This window comes from Stegodyphus dumicola, chromosome 3 (assembly GCF_044657685.1).
Source record: "Stegodyphus dumicola isolate Sdum_Otavi_A_Nest chromosome 3, ASM4465768v1".
Classification (NCBI taxonomy): Eukaryota; Metazoa; Arthropoda; class Arachnida; order Araneae; family Eresidae; genus Stegodyphus; species Stegodyphus dumicola.
In genome coordinates, this window is record NC_140770.1 from 254246764 (window position 1) to 254262181 (window position 15418).

The window sequence follows — 15418 nt, forward strand, 5'->3', positions numbered from 1 at the left end:
CAAAGTTTTGGGAGGGCGAGTTTTACCCTCGCGGAATGACAGCATAACAGAGCGACATCCTCGACAAAGACGAAAACAGGAAGAAAAGAATTCCAATTTCAGAACACTGAAAAATAGCACATCTGTTCTGCTGCAAAGCTAGGACAAAGACTGTGAAAGCAGATAAATCATTCAGATCGATACATCTCCTCTCAAAGCAAAAAAAAAAAAAAAAAAAAATATTGTATGTGGAAGAGAATTTTATGTTAAATTATCGAAAGTTTACAAAAACGATAACCTACATTTTTCCATGTGTAGGTTTCTTTCTGCATAAGAATATAAAATAAAAATATCTGATGTAGACACCACGACTTCTTTCTACGGCCTATTAAATTATACTCATTTTTGTTGCATTTCATTTCATTTATTAAATGAAATTAGTCATTTAATTATTTAATGAAATTTATTTCCTCGAATTTCATTAGAGATCTACTTCTCATTCAATTAAATCAATTCTCACTTTGCGGAAAGGCAAAAATACATAAAAACTCAAAGTATCTTCATTGAAAATGATAAAATACAGAAAAGCATAAAACATCAAATAAAGTTAAAAAAGAATTAAAAAAAGAGGAATTTTTATGATTAAAATTAGTTTCTGCGGGGGGGGGAAGGCAATTCAGCTAGCGGACACGAAGATAGGATTTTTCGGTGCACAAAATTTAAAATTTGTTTTTACACACTTGGCAAAAAAACACTTAAGTTGGTGCAGAAACTGACTGAATTCACTATTCTTCTAAGAGTTTCAAATGTAAACAAATGACGGCCTATTTAGCAACACTTTTAAATTGCTGATAATTCTACAACTATGCATACAGATTAAATAAAGGTATAAAGACCTTAACCGGAACACACTACTAACATAATTCAATCACTTTTAAAGCAAAAAAATGCACAATTTACCAACATATAAAAATTAAAGAAATGAGTTCATCGAGTGGGTAACAGAGTGGATATATTACATATATATACAGGGTTATCCAAATTAAACTTCACATTAAAATTTCATCACCTTATGACCCATACAACACTCTGCACAGGCCTTTGAGTTTATAACGTTGCGCGCCTCCAACTTGCACGCAACCAAGAGGTGACTGTGAAAACTTGTATAAAAGATAGAAGCTTGTGAAGGGTTTAAGTCCCTTTTTATTCAACGTAATAAATTACAATTGCGTTCTCTTGACGCTTACAGACGGTGCCAACTTGGCAGTCAAATAAAAATAATAACCTGAAAAGAAAATAAAGACAAGATTCTAACTACGAGGCTCTCTAAAATAACTAACTCACCGCGTTTTACAATACCGCTGCTAATTCAGCAGACTTGAAGCTCACTGGAACAATTTCCACTACTTCCCGCCAAGCACATAGGCCGCAACGCGGGGTTCTTCAATTCTCGCTAACTACCTCCGCGCTCGCTAAGTAAGAATATCACACACCGAACTCGTTTCCTTGCTATTTAACTCATACTACTTCCGCTGATAATTTGAATGCTTGCGCGTTCTACTCAAATTTACATATTCTGGCATTGGCAGTTCCAGGGGAAAGTAAGGCTTGACAGGAAAGATAGTTTAAACTTAAAATAAATGTTAGTTAAAATAAATATCAACCCTACATTTGCCGCTGCCAGAATTTGGAAAACTTGGAAGCAGGTCCTACAAACGACCTGTTGTAAGTTTATCTAATTCTGAACTAACTGGCGAGAACCTCGTTTACACAAAAAAAATCTTATGTAACAATTATACTACAATTCTGTTGATCTTATAAAGCTCTCTTCTTACAGCAACTTTTCCTGGACTTCATCAATCAATCTTGGTCTTTCCTTCCAGCATCTGGAAGGAATAAGTATCAGTATCTTTCTACATACATTATAATTTACACTTTCTTGACACAATAAATTTTTGTTTTTAAACGATTCGTTTCTCTTAGTTATTGCTTACTTCACATTCATTCAATTTTTCAAGCCTTAATTTAACTTTACCCTGGCTCTCCACCGTGTGTGGTGTCAAACGGGAATATTCGTGTTTTAGTCTTACAACACTTCCCCTAACCACCATGATTTGTTAGAATTCAACAACCAAATAGACACACCTTACTCGACATTCTACAACTCAATGAGCTACTTTAATATTCTTAAAATTTCAAATGTAGGTGGAGAACCCTACAAAACACATTCATTCTAACTTCCCCCTCATTCATCTTTAAACATGCAGGCTTTCACTCTAAAGCATGACTTTACCTACAATTTACTACTTAAATTTTGACTTCATTGCTTTTAAGCATTCACTTTTAGCATCTACAATTTTATGCTTCTAGACTAAATTCTACTTTTACATCACCTTCAAGAATTTACATACATTTACAAAAGTTTAATACATATGCTTTTTACAATTTACCATAAAATGAATAAGAGAAAATAAATTTTTACTTTACTCATTCTTCGCCAAGCTGGCGGCACTGAAAGTAAAATTCTTTTTAATACAAGAATACGAAGTTATTTTTATCTTCGGCCAAATTTTGGCTTTAACATAACAGAATTAGTCTTTCGACCAACAGAAAATGCTTGTTTTTAGCTTTTACACTTAAAGAAAATAATACTTTTGCCTTAGCTAAATAAAGTAAAACAAAACTAAGTCTCAACCGAGACATATTGACTTTCGTCAAAACATAGAACTTCGTACTTATGCATAACATTTCGGAACAATAGAGAAAAAAAATTTATAGAAGGTTTTAATTTATCTTTGAGTTTTCGATGCTTGAAACTCCGTCATCCGTTTTTGACAAAATTGATCCCAAGTTAGAGGTTTCATGGATGTCAATCTTCTCCTTATTGATCTCCGAGTGTCGTCCACGTTGCTTTTTCTTTTGCGTCCTCTACATGCTGGCCTCTTGACGGAGTAATCGTCTGGTTGTTGACCTTTCCGCTTCTGCCTGGGACGGCTGGTCCTGACGTCCTCCGGTCTGGAGTCCTTCTTGAATTTCTTCTGTTCCTCGTATTTTTGTGCCTCCTGCTGGCGTTTCAGTTTCCGAAACGGCGGCCTTGCTGGCACCTGACTCTGTGGCCGTGTGCGCGTTCGCCTTGATGTGTAATTTCTCCTGCTATCCTTTGTAGGTGGTGTTTTCCTCTTTACCACGGTTTCTTTACCCGGTTCATCTGTATTTTTGTTTTTCTTAAACGCCGGAGTTTGAAAATCATTTTTTCTTTTTGGTACCGACGTCCGGGTTGTAGAAGTGCTAGGTCTCTCTTCAGTTCTCCGTTTCTTGGGTGGTGGAATAGTTGTTGTAGTCTCTGACCCTTCTATTTCGTTTAGGCTTGAGTCCTGCAAGAAACTTTTAAGGATTTCAAAATCATTTGGATTATAGTATTTTTTCACCTGGTCGGGACTTGCTTTACAGATTTCCCCTCTGTCGTTCTTAAGATATAATACTACTCCTTTGATTTCCTGAATTACATAGGGGCCTTCACACTTTGGAGCTAGCTTTGCCATAAAATTGTCTGGGGCACTTGATAAAGAAAATTTCCGCTTCAATACTTTATCCCCAACTTTAAAATCTGCTTCACGGCGTTTTCTATCATAATATAACTTTTGTCTATTTCTTGCCGTATCCGAGGTTTTAAGCGCCTGATCAATCAACTTTTGCACATCTTGTTGTTTAAACTCCTGCTCTCTTTGTTGCACAAAGAATAATTTATCTAAAGGCGTAATTAACTTTCTGCCTAAAAATAATTCTGCTGGAGTTTTTCCCGTAGTATCATGATGTGCCGTTCTTAAAGCATAAGCTAATTCATTTATGTAGCCATCCCAGCGCTTGTGATGTGTGCTAACGTAACTGCGAATTATTTTTACAATGTTTTTATTAACTCTTTCTGCTATGTTAGCCTGTGGTCTATACGGAACCATTTTGATATGGCGTATGCCAAGTCCATTGCATATGTTTTCAAATATTTGACTAATGAATTGTTTTCCGTTATCGCTAATGACTTTTATCGGTGCACCGTATTTTAAAATGTATCTGTGTAAGAATGCATCTGCGACTGTTTTGGCTGACGCGCGTTTAAGTGGAACAATTTCTATCCATTTTGAAAAATGATCTACTATTACTAAAAGAAAACGATTTTTATTTAACTCGCTCTGGGGGAAGGGACCAAGGAGATCTATTCCTAAAATTTCATTCGGAAATGTAGCGCGAATGCTATTTAAGTACCCGGCCGGGCTGTAATTAATATCATTTATTAACTGACATTGATTGCAGGACCTGACATACGCCGTTACTGTTTTGTATAATTGCGGGAAATATACCGCCTCGCGTACCCTTTTTATAGTCTTTCTGACCCCGAGGTGGCCCGCTGTTTTTTTTTTTTTTTTTTCGTGCAACTCCCTCAAAATGCTTAATCGAAGCGAGGCTGGGATGACTGGCTTATACTCAAGATTTTCGTTTGTTGTTTTCGTATAGAATAATAAATTATCTATTATTTCATAGTTTTTTGCTCTATTTCTTATCGCCTCGATATCTGTGTGCTCAAAGCTTTCGGGGTCTTTCAAATAAGCATAGATATTTCCAAATTCAGGATCAGCTTTCAGTTCAGTAATAACCGTATCTCTAGAATCTAAAATTTTTGAAGTCAACACAGCGCATTTAAGTTCATTTCCTTCTTCGTCCAGTTTTATACGAGAAAGTGCGTCAGCTACATTGTTTTCCTTACCCGGTTTATATTTTATTGTGATATTATATTCTTGGAGTTTTAAAGCCCATCTTATTAACCTGGGCGTTAGGTTTTTTCCCGAGTAAAGTCTACCAACAGCCGCATGATCCGAAAAGACTGTTACTGGCGATTTGCCGAAATAAACTCGAAATTTGTGTACAGCCATTAATACGGCTAATGTTTCTCTTTCTGTAGCTGTATAATTCCTTTGTGTCTGATTCAATGTTTTACTAAAAAATGCCAGCGGATGGTTATTTTGCATAAGAACCGCACCCACCGCATAGTCTGACGCATCTGCTGCAATTTCCAGGTTTTCGTCCCCCTCAGGAAATTTTAAAACAGGGGCATTGATAAGCGCTTCTTTTAATCTTTCAAAAGCTGTGTTAGCTTCCGCTGTCCACGTAAATTTACTCTTTTTTCTTTTGATTACTAAGAGTGGTTCAACAATATTAGCGAAATCTTTTATGAAAGATCGATAGTAAGAACATAATCCAAGGAAAGACGAAAGTTTCTTGGCGGTGTTGGGCGGTGGGAAATTCTTAATAGCTTTTATTTTTGAATCTTGCGTTTCTATACCCTTTTGCGAAATTTTATAACCGAGATATTTAAGTTCTTTAGTTGCGAACTTGCATTTTGAGGCGTTAATTGTAAGACCGGCCTCTTTTAATAATTTAAAAACTTGTTCGAGGTCATTAATGTGTTGTTCCAACGTACTACTCGTTATAATTATATCATCTAGATAAATTAAAGTTGATTTTCCTAGGACAGGCTTTAGAACAATGTCCATAGCTCTCTGGAATGTTGATGGGGCCCCACACAACCCAAAGGGCATGCGTAAAAATGCATAAGTGCCCGATTTTGTTATAAACGCGGTTTTATGTATATCTTCGGGTCTCATAGCTATTTGATAGTAGCCAGACGTTAAGTCCAAAGTAGACATATATCTTGTCGATTTGATCTGTCTAATGATCTCGTCTATAACCGGCAAAGGGTAAACTGGAAATTTTGTAATACTATTTAGTTTTCTATAATCAATAGCAAACCTCCAAGCCCTTTTATCCGAAGGAGGAAACTCGTTCTTTTTCCTACATAGTACGACTGGACTCGCGTATTCACTATTTATGGGCGTTATTATTTTATTCTTTAACATCTCCTGAATATGTTCTTCGATGATTACGTCTTTTTGTTTGTCATAGCGGTAAGGTTTAGTCCTACAAGGTTTTTCGGCATTTAATTGAATCTTGTGAGTCACGATTTGACAGTTTCCTGGTTTTTCTGAAAACAAATGAGAAAAATTACTCACCACTTGCTGGATTGCTTTACTTTCCTGGTCATTCAGATGGCTAAGGTCCAATTCAGGTGTCTCCACAGGTTCCACCACCCTCTGGTCCATCTCCAATACCACGGAACTATCTTGAAAATTTAATTTGGCCCTCGCGGCCCTTAAAAAGTCCATACCTAAAATAAGAGAGTGTTGCAGGTGTTTCACCACAAAAATTAATACTTTGAGATTTTCCTCTTTTACCTGTAAGTTTAATGATACTTTCCCGATGCAGTGACATGTTTTTCCTTGCGCCGCTATAATTTCCGTATTTCTGGTTTTAAAGAGTCGTATCCTATAAAAATTCTTTTTGAAGAACTTTTCACTCATGAAATTTCCTTCTGCTCCTGTATCGATGAGGGCTTCTACTGGTACATCGCCAACCAGGACTTGTATAATTGGTAGCTGTGAGTTTTTTACGATGACTGTATTTAAATGTCTATTTGAGTGTTTTTTTAAAACTTCCGGGGTCTGGACCCTCCCTTTCACAGGCCCCTCTAGTCGTTTAAAGCTTTCCTTTCAATCTGTGTCTTCTGGGTACGCGGATGCTTATTTTCAAATTTTCTTTTTGGGCCTTGACCTTCGAGTTTCCATGCGTTAGCTTGATAGTTCTGCAGCGGCAGCGCCAAACAGGCGATACGGACTTAAAAACTGTACAGAAAAGCGCCAATTGGCGAAACAGTAAACCCGTTTGGCAAACCTACAGGCTGACGGAGAGAGAAGATTTTTCCCCGGCAGTCAAGTGGAACTACTTCAACAAATGTGTGCGTCTCTGTTTTCGCCGAGATATGTAATCTTGTGTACTCGCATCTGTACTGTGCTCTGAATTTCTTAAGCCGTTATAATGTACCCGGCAACTGTTACTTTTCCTTATTAAATTTGATTATTAATTGTAACATGTCTATCTTAACTAAGATTTCGGCTTTCCTAGTTAATGTTAGGGATATTTTCGTATGCACGTGTTACTCACACGTACATCATTGGTGACCCTGTCCCTCGCTCCTTCTGTTTCGATCCCTAATGACTATCTGTCTCAATCTTTGTTAAAAAACAAAAAATATGCCTTATTTTGATGTCAATGCTCTTCCTTATGACTGATAAAGGCTCAACCCTATTTATTTCCTCCTCATTTTATCGTACGGATTACACGTGGTTTATCACACTTAAGGAGGATTTACAGGTATGTGGTCAAATTATTTTAATTATCTGTGATTGGTCTTAATTATGTTTTTGTGATATGTTTTGCTCTAAAATTATAGTTTTAATTTAATTATTGATTGTTTAAAATTGATCTTTGGGTAATAGTTGTGCTCACACTTTTATTGAGATATTGAATGTCTTCATTATTTTATTCTAAATTGATACTGTTTTGATAAGGTATAGTGCAAAACATTAAGTTTACGATTTACGATATATTTATAATTGGCAATCATGCCAGGATCGGAAGGCCAAACCAACGAGGAATCGAATATGGCGGTTCAGGAGCCACAAATCTCACACGTGGCAGTTAAAATTCCCCCTTTATGGAAAAAAAAATGTTAAACTTTGGTTTATTCAAGTTGAAAGTAACTTTGCTTTAGCGAAGATTAGTAGCGATAGTATAAAATACAACCACGTGGTTTCTTCGATAGACCCTGAAACTCTTTCCGCAGTATCAGATATTTTATTTAATCCCCCAGCGACGGCTAAATATGATGCCCTTAAAGCTAGGTTAATAGTAGAATTCTCAGATTCGGAAAGCGAGCAAATACGCAGACTTATTTCTGAATTGCATTTAGGGGACGACAAACCATCTCACTTATTGAGAAAAATGAGAGAATTAGGTGGAAACTGTATAACTGACGAATTTTTAAAATCATTATGGCTGCAAAGGTTACCTTCCGAGGTGCATGCCATTTTATCAATAAGTTCGGAATCCTTAGACAATTTAGCAAAAATGGCTGATAAGATAGCTGAAGTGCGCACGCCAACGAACAACAGCGTGTTCGCGGTCCAGGCAGCTTCGGCGAGTTCCCCCAGAAACCCTAACGATTCTGGTGCCCCCCTCGAGGAGCTTAAGGCCTTAAGGAGTGAAATCTCTGCCCTAAGTAAACAAGTCGAGCGACTCTCCCGCGGAAAAACGAGGAATAATTTCCCCCGGGATCAACATAACAAAGCACGTAGATTTTCGCGTGGGCATTCCCGAGAGCGTGTGAACAATTATTGTTATTTTCATTCGCGATTCGGTAATAATGCACGAAAATGTCGAGCACCTTGTTCCTTTTCTCAGAACACTACGGCCCAGGAAAACTAGAAGTAGCGGCTGTCGATCGAAATTCATCGGCAGTCGCGCATTCATGTCGTTTACATGTTTACGATAACAGATTAAATTTAAACTTTTTAATTGATTCGGGCTCGGATGTTTCATGTGTGACACCGACTTCTAAGTTTAAGAAAATGCATCCTGATTCGCTTCAATTATTTGCCGCGAATAATTCCAGAATTTCTACGTATGGAACAAAATTGTTAACTGTGAATTTAGGACTTAGACGAAACTTTTCTTGGAAGTTTTTAATCGCCGATGTACCAGTGCCTATAATAGGAGCCGACTTTTTAAGGCATTTTGATCTTTTAATCGATTTAAAGCGAGGTAGGCTTATCGATAATACTACGAAATTAACTCGTATTGGTTCTCTTTTGGATTCCAAAAATTATTTTTCGGTAAAGTTAATATCTGGTGATTCACCATATCACAGAATTTTGAAAGACTTTCCGGAATTACTGAAGTTAAAATCCGATTCGGGTAGAGTAAAACATAGTACGGTTCATTACATCGAAACAAACGGTCCTCCTGTGCACAGTAAACCGCGTAGGTGAAGCCCTAAGTTATACGAAGCAGTAAAAAAAGAATTTCAATTTATGATAGATCAAGGTATTTGTAGACCATCAAAATCAGCATGGTCATCACCTCTTCATGTAGTTTCTAAAAGTTCGGGCGACATACGGCCAGTAGGAGACTACCGAAAACTAAACGCGTGCACCGAACCCGACAGATACCCTATCCCGCATTTACAAGACTTTAATAATACGCTTAGCGGAAAGACAATTTTTTCAAAAATTGATATCGTTCGGGCATATCATCATATACCAGTCCATCCAGATCATATACCGAAAACTGCAGTTTGCACCCCATTTGGTCTTTTCGAATTTCCGTTTTTAAATTTCGGACTGTGCGGAGCAGCTCAAACCTTTCAAAGGGTTATGAACGAAATTCTTGGAGATCTAAAATTCGCCTACGTCTACTTAGATGATATTTTGATATTTAGTGATACGGAAGATGAGCATAAATCTCACCTACGTACTGTTTTTGAAAGATTAACTTCATATGGATTGATAATTAACGCTTCGAAATGTGTTTTCGGCGTTCCGGAAATATCTTTTTTAGGCCATATAATCAATAAAGATGGTACCAAGCCTCTGACGAACAAAGTGGAACCGATACTTAACTACCCACTTCCTAAAACGGTAAAATATTTGCAGAGATTTTTAGGATTTTTAAATTTTTACCGTCGATTTTTACCCAATGTAGCCCAGAATCAAATACATTTAACTTCGTATTTAAAAGGGGCTAAGAAAAATGATAAGACAATCCTGAATTTGTCTGAGGAAGCGCGGAGTGAATTTTAAAAGTGCAAACAGCTAATCGCTAATGCTGTTCTTTTGGCACACCCGAAGAAAGATGCCCAGTTGGTTTTACAGGTTGATGCGTCAGACTTCGCGATCGGTGGAACGCTATCACAAATAGTTGATAGAAATTTACAGCCTCTCGCATTTTTCTCACGAAAGCTTTCGCAGGCGGAAAGGAACTATAGTGCGTATGATCGAGAGCTATTGGCAGCTTATGCTGCTATTAGGCATTTTAAACATATGTTGGAAGCACGGAACTTTTCTTTAATCACCGAACACAAACCGCTCACGTATGCATTCCGACAGCGTTTGGATAAGTGTTCACCTCGTCAGGCTAGGCAGTTAGACTTTATCTCACAATTCACCACTGAAATTCGCCATATAAAAGGTTCGGAGAATATCGCTGCCGACGTACTTTCGCGTATAGAAGCAATAAGCATGCCTAACCCTATCGACTATGAGGAAATCGCTAAAATGCAAGAAATCGACCCAGAATTACAAGCATTGCTTAAAGAGTCAAAAGTTCTACATCTCAAAAAAGTTACCTTACCGAATTGTAGCTTACCGATATATTGCGATGTGTCAACAGGTAACGCCCGTCCTTACATTCCTCCGGCATTCCGGGAGAAAGTTTTTGCCACCTTGCACAATTTGTCTCACCCCGGCATTCGCGCATCAACAAAGTTAGTATGTTCACGGTTTGTTTGGTCTTCCATCCGCAAAGATTGCGCGAAATGGGCACGGCAGTGCATTCCGTGCCAGAAAGCAAAAGTAAGCAGGCATACTAGAACCCCGTTAATGAAGTTTCCAGACCAACCACAGAGGTTTGATCACGTCCACCTTGATCTTGTTGGTCCCCTACCTCCTTCTCAAAATAATTATTACTGTCTAACTATGATAGATAGATTTACTAGATGGCCCGAAGCAGTACCCATACCAGACATAACAGCACGCACAGTAGCACAGGTTTTCTATGACCACTGGATTACTCGATTTGGTTGTCCGACTGTTATTACTACCGACCAAGGGCGACAGTTTGAAAGCGGCTTATTTTGAGCCCTTTCCCAATTATTGGGAATCAAGAGGATCAGGACGTCTCCGTACCACCCACAGGCGAATGGACTGATCGAGGAATTCCACCGTCCTTTGAAAGCTGCCTTAAAAGCGCACGATACCAGTGACTGGGTGGCTGCCCTTCCAACGCTGCTGATGGGTTTCCGCGCCGCTCTCAAAGAGGACATAGGAGCAACCACTTCTGAACTGGTGTATGGAAAGACTATCCGTCTCCCAGGAGAATTTTTCAATCCGACACCTCCGGATGCGTCCCCCAAACAGTTTGTGGAGGATTTAAAATCTCACTTTGCCAGTGTCCGCCCGACCACGACTTCTAGCCACGGCCAGCGAACATGTTTCATTCATCCACGCCTTCACAAGTCCACATATGTGTTTGTTCGACACGACGGAGTTAGAAAACCACTTCAAACTCCTTATGATGGACCATTTAAGGTGCTAGAAAGACGAGATAAAACGTTTGATCTCGAAATAAAAGGGACTAAGCAAACGATCTCCATAGATAGACTGAAACCCGCTTTTGTAACCATGGACTCTTCTCAAGTTGCTTCCAAGAGTGTGAAAAAAACTTCGGACAATTGTATCACCCGTTCTGGACGATTAATCCGACCCCCGCATCGGTATGTCACATTTCGTTGACACTGCGGAGAGAGTATGCAGCGGCAGCGCCAAACAGGCGATACGGACTTAAAAACTGTATAGAAAAGCGCCAATTGGCGAAACAGTAAACCCGTTTGGCAAACCTACACGCTGACGGAGAGAGAAGATTTTTCCCCGGCAGTCAAGTGGAACTACTTCAACAAATGTGTGCGTCTCTGTTTTCGCCGAGATATGTAATCTTGTGTACTCGCATCTGTACTGTGCTCTGAATTTCTTAAGCCGTTATAATGTACCCGGCAACTGTTACTTTTCCTTATTAAATTTGATTATTAATTGTAACATGTCTATCTTAACTAAGATTTCGGCTTTCCTAGTTAATGTTAGGGATATTTTCGTATGCACGTGTTACTCACACGTACATCAGTTCTTTCCCCCCATATGAGCGATTTCCATTTCTGGTTTCCTCCTTCCTTCGGGTATGTTGAGAATATGTTTCCCCTCTCGCTTTTTCCGCTATTCTGCGATTTTGAAACTTCACCGCCAATTCGAAAAATTCCTGCAGTGTGCTTGGGTTTCTAATTTCAAAGTAGTCTTGGACAGCGGGTAACAATCTTGGTAATATTATTTCAATTATCTCCGCATCGGGTTTTTTCCCATACAGCATATCCGTTACCTTGATTTTTCGTAAAATAAAGTCCGTCAATTCTGCTGTATCCCGTTGATAGAAACTATATAGCTCGGCTTCCAGCCGTGCGCGATCTTTCACTATGGGGAAGGCCTTTACTAACGATTTTTTGAAATTTTCAAATGTATACGTCGGGCTTCCAAATTCACCTAGTAGAAATTTGCCTATATTTTTCCACCATAGCGCGGCCTGTCCTCTTAGTGCTGACGTGGCGATTGCAACTTTTTGTCTTTCAGGCACAGGGTAGAACTGAAAGTGGTTTTCTATACCTTCGAGAAATACTGCCACCGAATTTTTTCCGTCGAAATGGACGTTTAGCTTGATTGATGCTCTCAAAGTCTGGACCAGGTATCCAAATCCTTCTAACTGAGTTGTCATTTCTTGGTGTTGTCCAGCGGCTTCCATACAATTTTCGGCCATTTCAGTTCGATAAGTGTTCGGGCGCCAATATAACGTTTCGCGCCTCCAACTTGCACGCAACCAAGAGGTGACTGTGAAAACTTGTATAAAAGATAGAAGCTTGTGAAGGGTTTAAGTCCCTTTTTATTCAACGTAATAAATTACAATTGCGTTCTCTTGACGCTTACAGACGGTGCCAACTTGGCAGTCAAATAAAAATAATAACCTGAAAAGAAAATAAAGACAAGATTCTAACTACGAGGCTCTCTAAAATAACTAACTCACCGCGTTTTACAATACCGCTGCTAATTCAGCAGACTTGAAGCTCACTGGAACAATTTCCACTACTTCCCGCCAAGCACATAGGCCGCAACGCGGGGTTCTTCAATTCTCGCTAACTACCTCCGCGCTCGCTAAGTAAGAATATCACACACCGAACTCGTTTCCTTGCTATTTAACTCATACTACTTCCGCTGATAATTTGAATGCTTGCGCGTTCTACTCAAATTTACATATTCTGGCATTGGCAGTTCCAGGGGAAAGTAAGGCTTGACAGGAAAGATAGTTTAAACTTAAAATAAATGTTAGTTAAAATAAATATAAACCCTACAAGTTGGGGAAAGTTTAATTTGGATAACCCTGTTTATAATTGGTTCAGCCAATTGCGACCAAAAAGGGAAGGGCACAACATATTATAGCATTCCCATATATAAAACGTTCTGAGATATTCGCTTTCGAGTTACGCGAGATATATACATACGTATTTGGGAAAAAAAAAGAGTTTTCTTCTGTCCGTACGGTGCAGAAGTCATGCAAAACTATCGTTCAGATGGATTCCAGAGCGGTCAAAATGGATATTTTCTTTGAAATATTACACCCGAATTTTTTTGTAGCTGCAATACTTCCTTTACTTCGTACAAGGAAGCAAAAAGAGAAAAGTATTTTTCATAACTTTAGGGGGTGAATGAGGATTTTTCACCATCAGAATTTGGCGACTGTGTCACCTAATCCCCAGTCGCCCTTTAACCCTTTCCGGCACACTACCTTTTAAAGTTGGAGTTTTTTGATAAAAAAAAAAAAAGTAGGCAGTCTAATTAGGCCTAGAGGAGCACACAAGTAAAGTTTTATGAATATAGCACTTACCTTTTAATTTTGTGGGTGTGCCCAAAGTCGGCACACTGATTGAATAGAGCTTCGAAAAGAGTGCTGAAACGAGCACTGTTGTCAATGAACTGACCGATGAGATGCGGAGAAACAAAAAATACAGACTTTCAGTTGTCCTAGATGATCGGTGAGCCCGGTCTGGGCACACCTAAAGTTTGCCGTTTGATTTTAGGCAAGATTTAAAGGTAAAAATTTAAAACTAATATAGAATAAGGAGATTAGCAAAGAGCCACAAAAATAACGTAGAAATTTCTTTTCAAACAATTCCTTTTATACCCTAAAAAAATCGGGAAGATTTCTTTAAAAAATGAGGGTCTTAAAAAACTAAACATGGCTAAAATATATGGACTGGTTTGTGTTGAGATGCCATCTACTATAAATAAAGAAGGTTCAGAGTAACCTATAAATCCTTTTTCATTCAATTTTTCTGTGCATACAGAAGGAAATTTTTAGGTGTGTCCAGACCGGACACACTGTGCCGCAAAGGGTTAAAAGGGGAGTATATAAGGGATTTTTGTTCGAATTTTTCAGCGGCATTATACAAAACACAATCACTGTGCAAAACTTGCTCCCGTTTAACAGGCAACGAATTGACTGGGCCTTGTCTACAAGTAGTTTAGTTTGTTTATCGTGGAGTGATGAAGAAGTTTTTAGACTAGAACGCAATTTCTACTGGAAATGCAAAAAAGAGGAAGCAAATGCGTGAGGTAACATCGGTAATGACAGATAATGTCATAACATTTAATAACTAATTTATCCAGAATAGTATAAAATTTAATTGCACACAATCTGGAATATATTAACCTTTTTAAATCACCAATTAAAAATAAATTGCTAAAGCTTAAAGAGAAATTGAGTATGTAGTCCCTTTATATGTATGTATTTTTTTTCCTGATCGAAATAACAACAATATTCTTTCTGTTAAGAAGTGTGTTCTTGTTTTGAGTTTTGAATGCTGCTTTAAAGCCGCGGAATGCCTTATTTAATTTACATAACTAAATAAATTAAAAATCTCTATAAATTAAACGATTTTTCTATCTTGAACAGGAAGCAGATATGAGAGAAGTTAAAAGGGTGTATGCAGATGCGCTCGTTTATCCCTAAAAAAAAGTAAACTGAAATAATTTTTCTGTTTTTTATTGCCCATTAATTTAGACCATTAAAGTAACAGGTATTAATGTCCATTAATTTCCGTAATCATATTGTTGCGGGTTACTTGTCGTTGATATCTCTCTAAATTCTCACTCCAGGTAAACAGGAAGAAATTAACATTTTATCATTAAAATTTACTAATACAGCGCAATAAATGACTGAGACTAGCTCATTGAGAACGCTGGTATTAGTCTTCCTCCTTCCAGCATGCCTTTGTGGTGTAACGGTTAGCAAACTCGGCGCGTATTTGAGAGGTCCAGGTTCGAGTCAACGCGAGGGCATTGCATATTTTTCAAGTTTCCTGCTTCCAAATAAACTAATAAATCTACAGTGGCGCCCAGCTGAAAGGTAGTGAAAGAGAATTTTTCACCATCAGAATTTGGCGACTATGTCAACTAATCCCCAGTCGCCCTTTAAAAGGGGCAGATTATAAGGTATTTTCTCCCTCCTTCCAGCATGTCCAGCATGTCGAGTCCTCACGAAGGCATTGTTCCTTTTTAATGTACACCTGCTTCAAAATAATCTAATATCTCTATTAAGCAATTCCTTTATTAGAGCACAGGAAACATTGTCATTTGCCAAAATTAGTTAGAGAGCAAACTCTGAACAGCAATTCACTTAA

The 15418-nt window shown here is 38.2% G+C and overlaps 1 long non-coding RNA gene across 1 annotated transcript in view; it reads right to left on the bottom strand.

Moving 5' to 3' along the window:
* Positions 1-1170: 1170 nt before the first annotated feature.
* Positions 1171-15418, bottom strand: part of LOC146998321 (uncharacterized) — a 229918-nt gene continuing 215670 nt past the window's right edge. The window contains exon 3 of the long non-coding RNA XR_015040444.1: positions 1171-1865. This is a non-coding gene — a long non-coding RNA (uncharacterized LOC146998321). The remainder of the gene's footprint in view (positions 1866-15418) is intronic.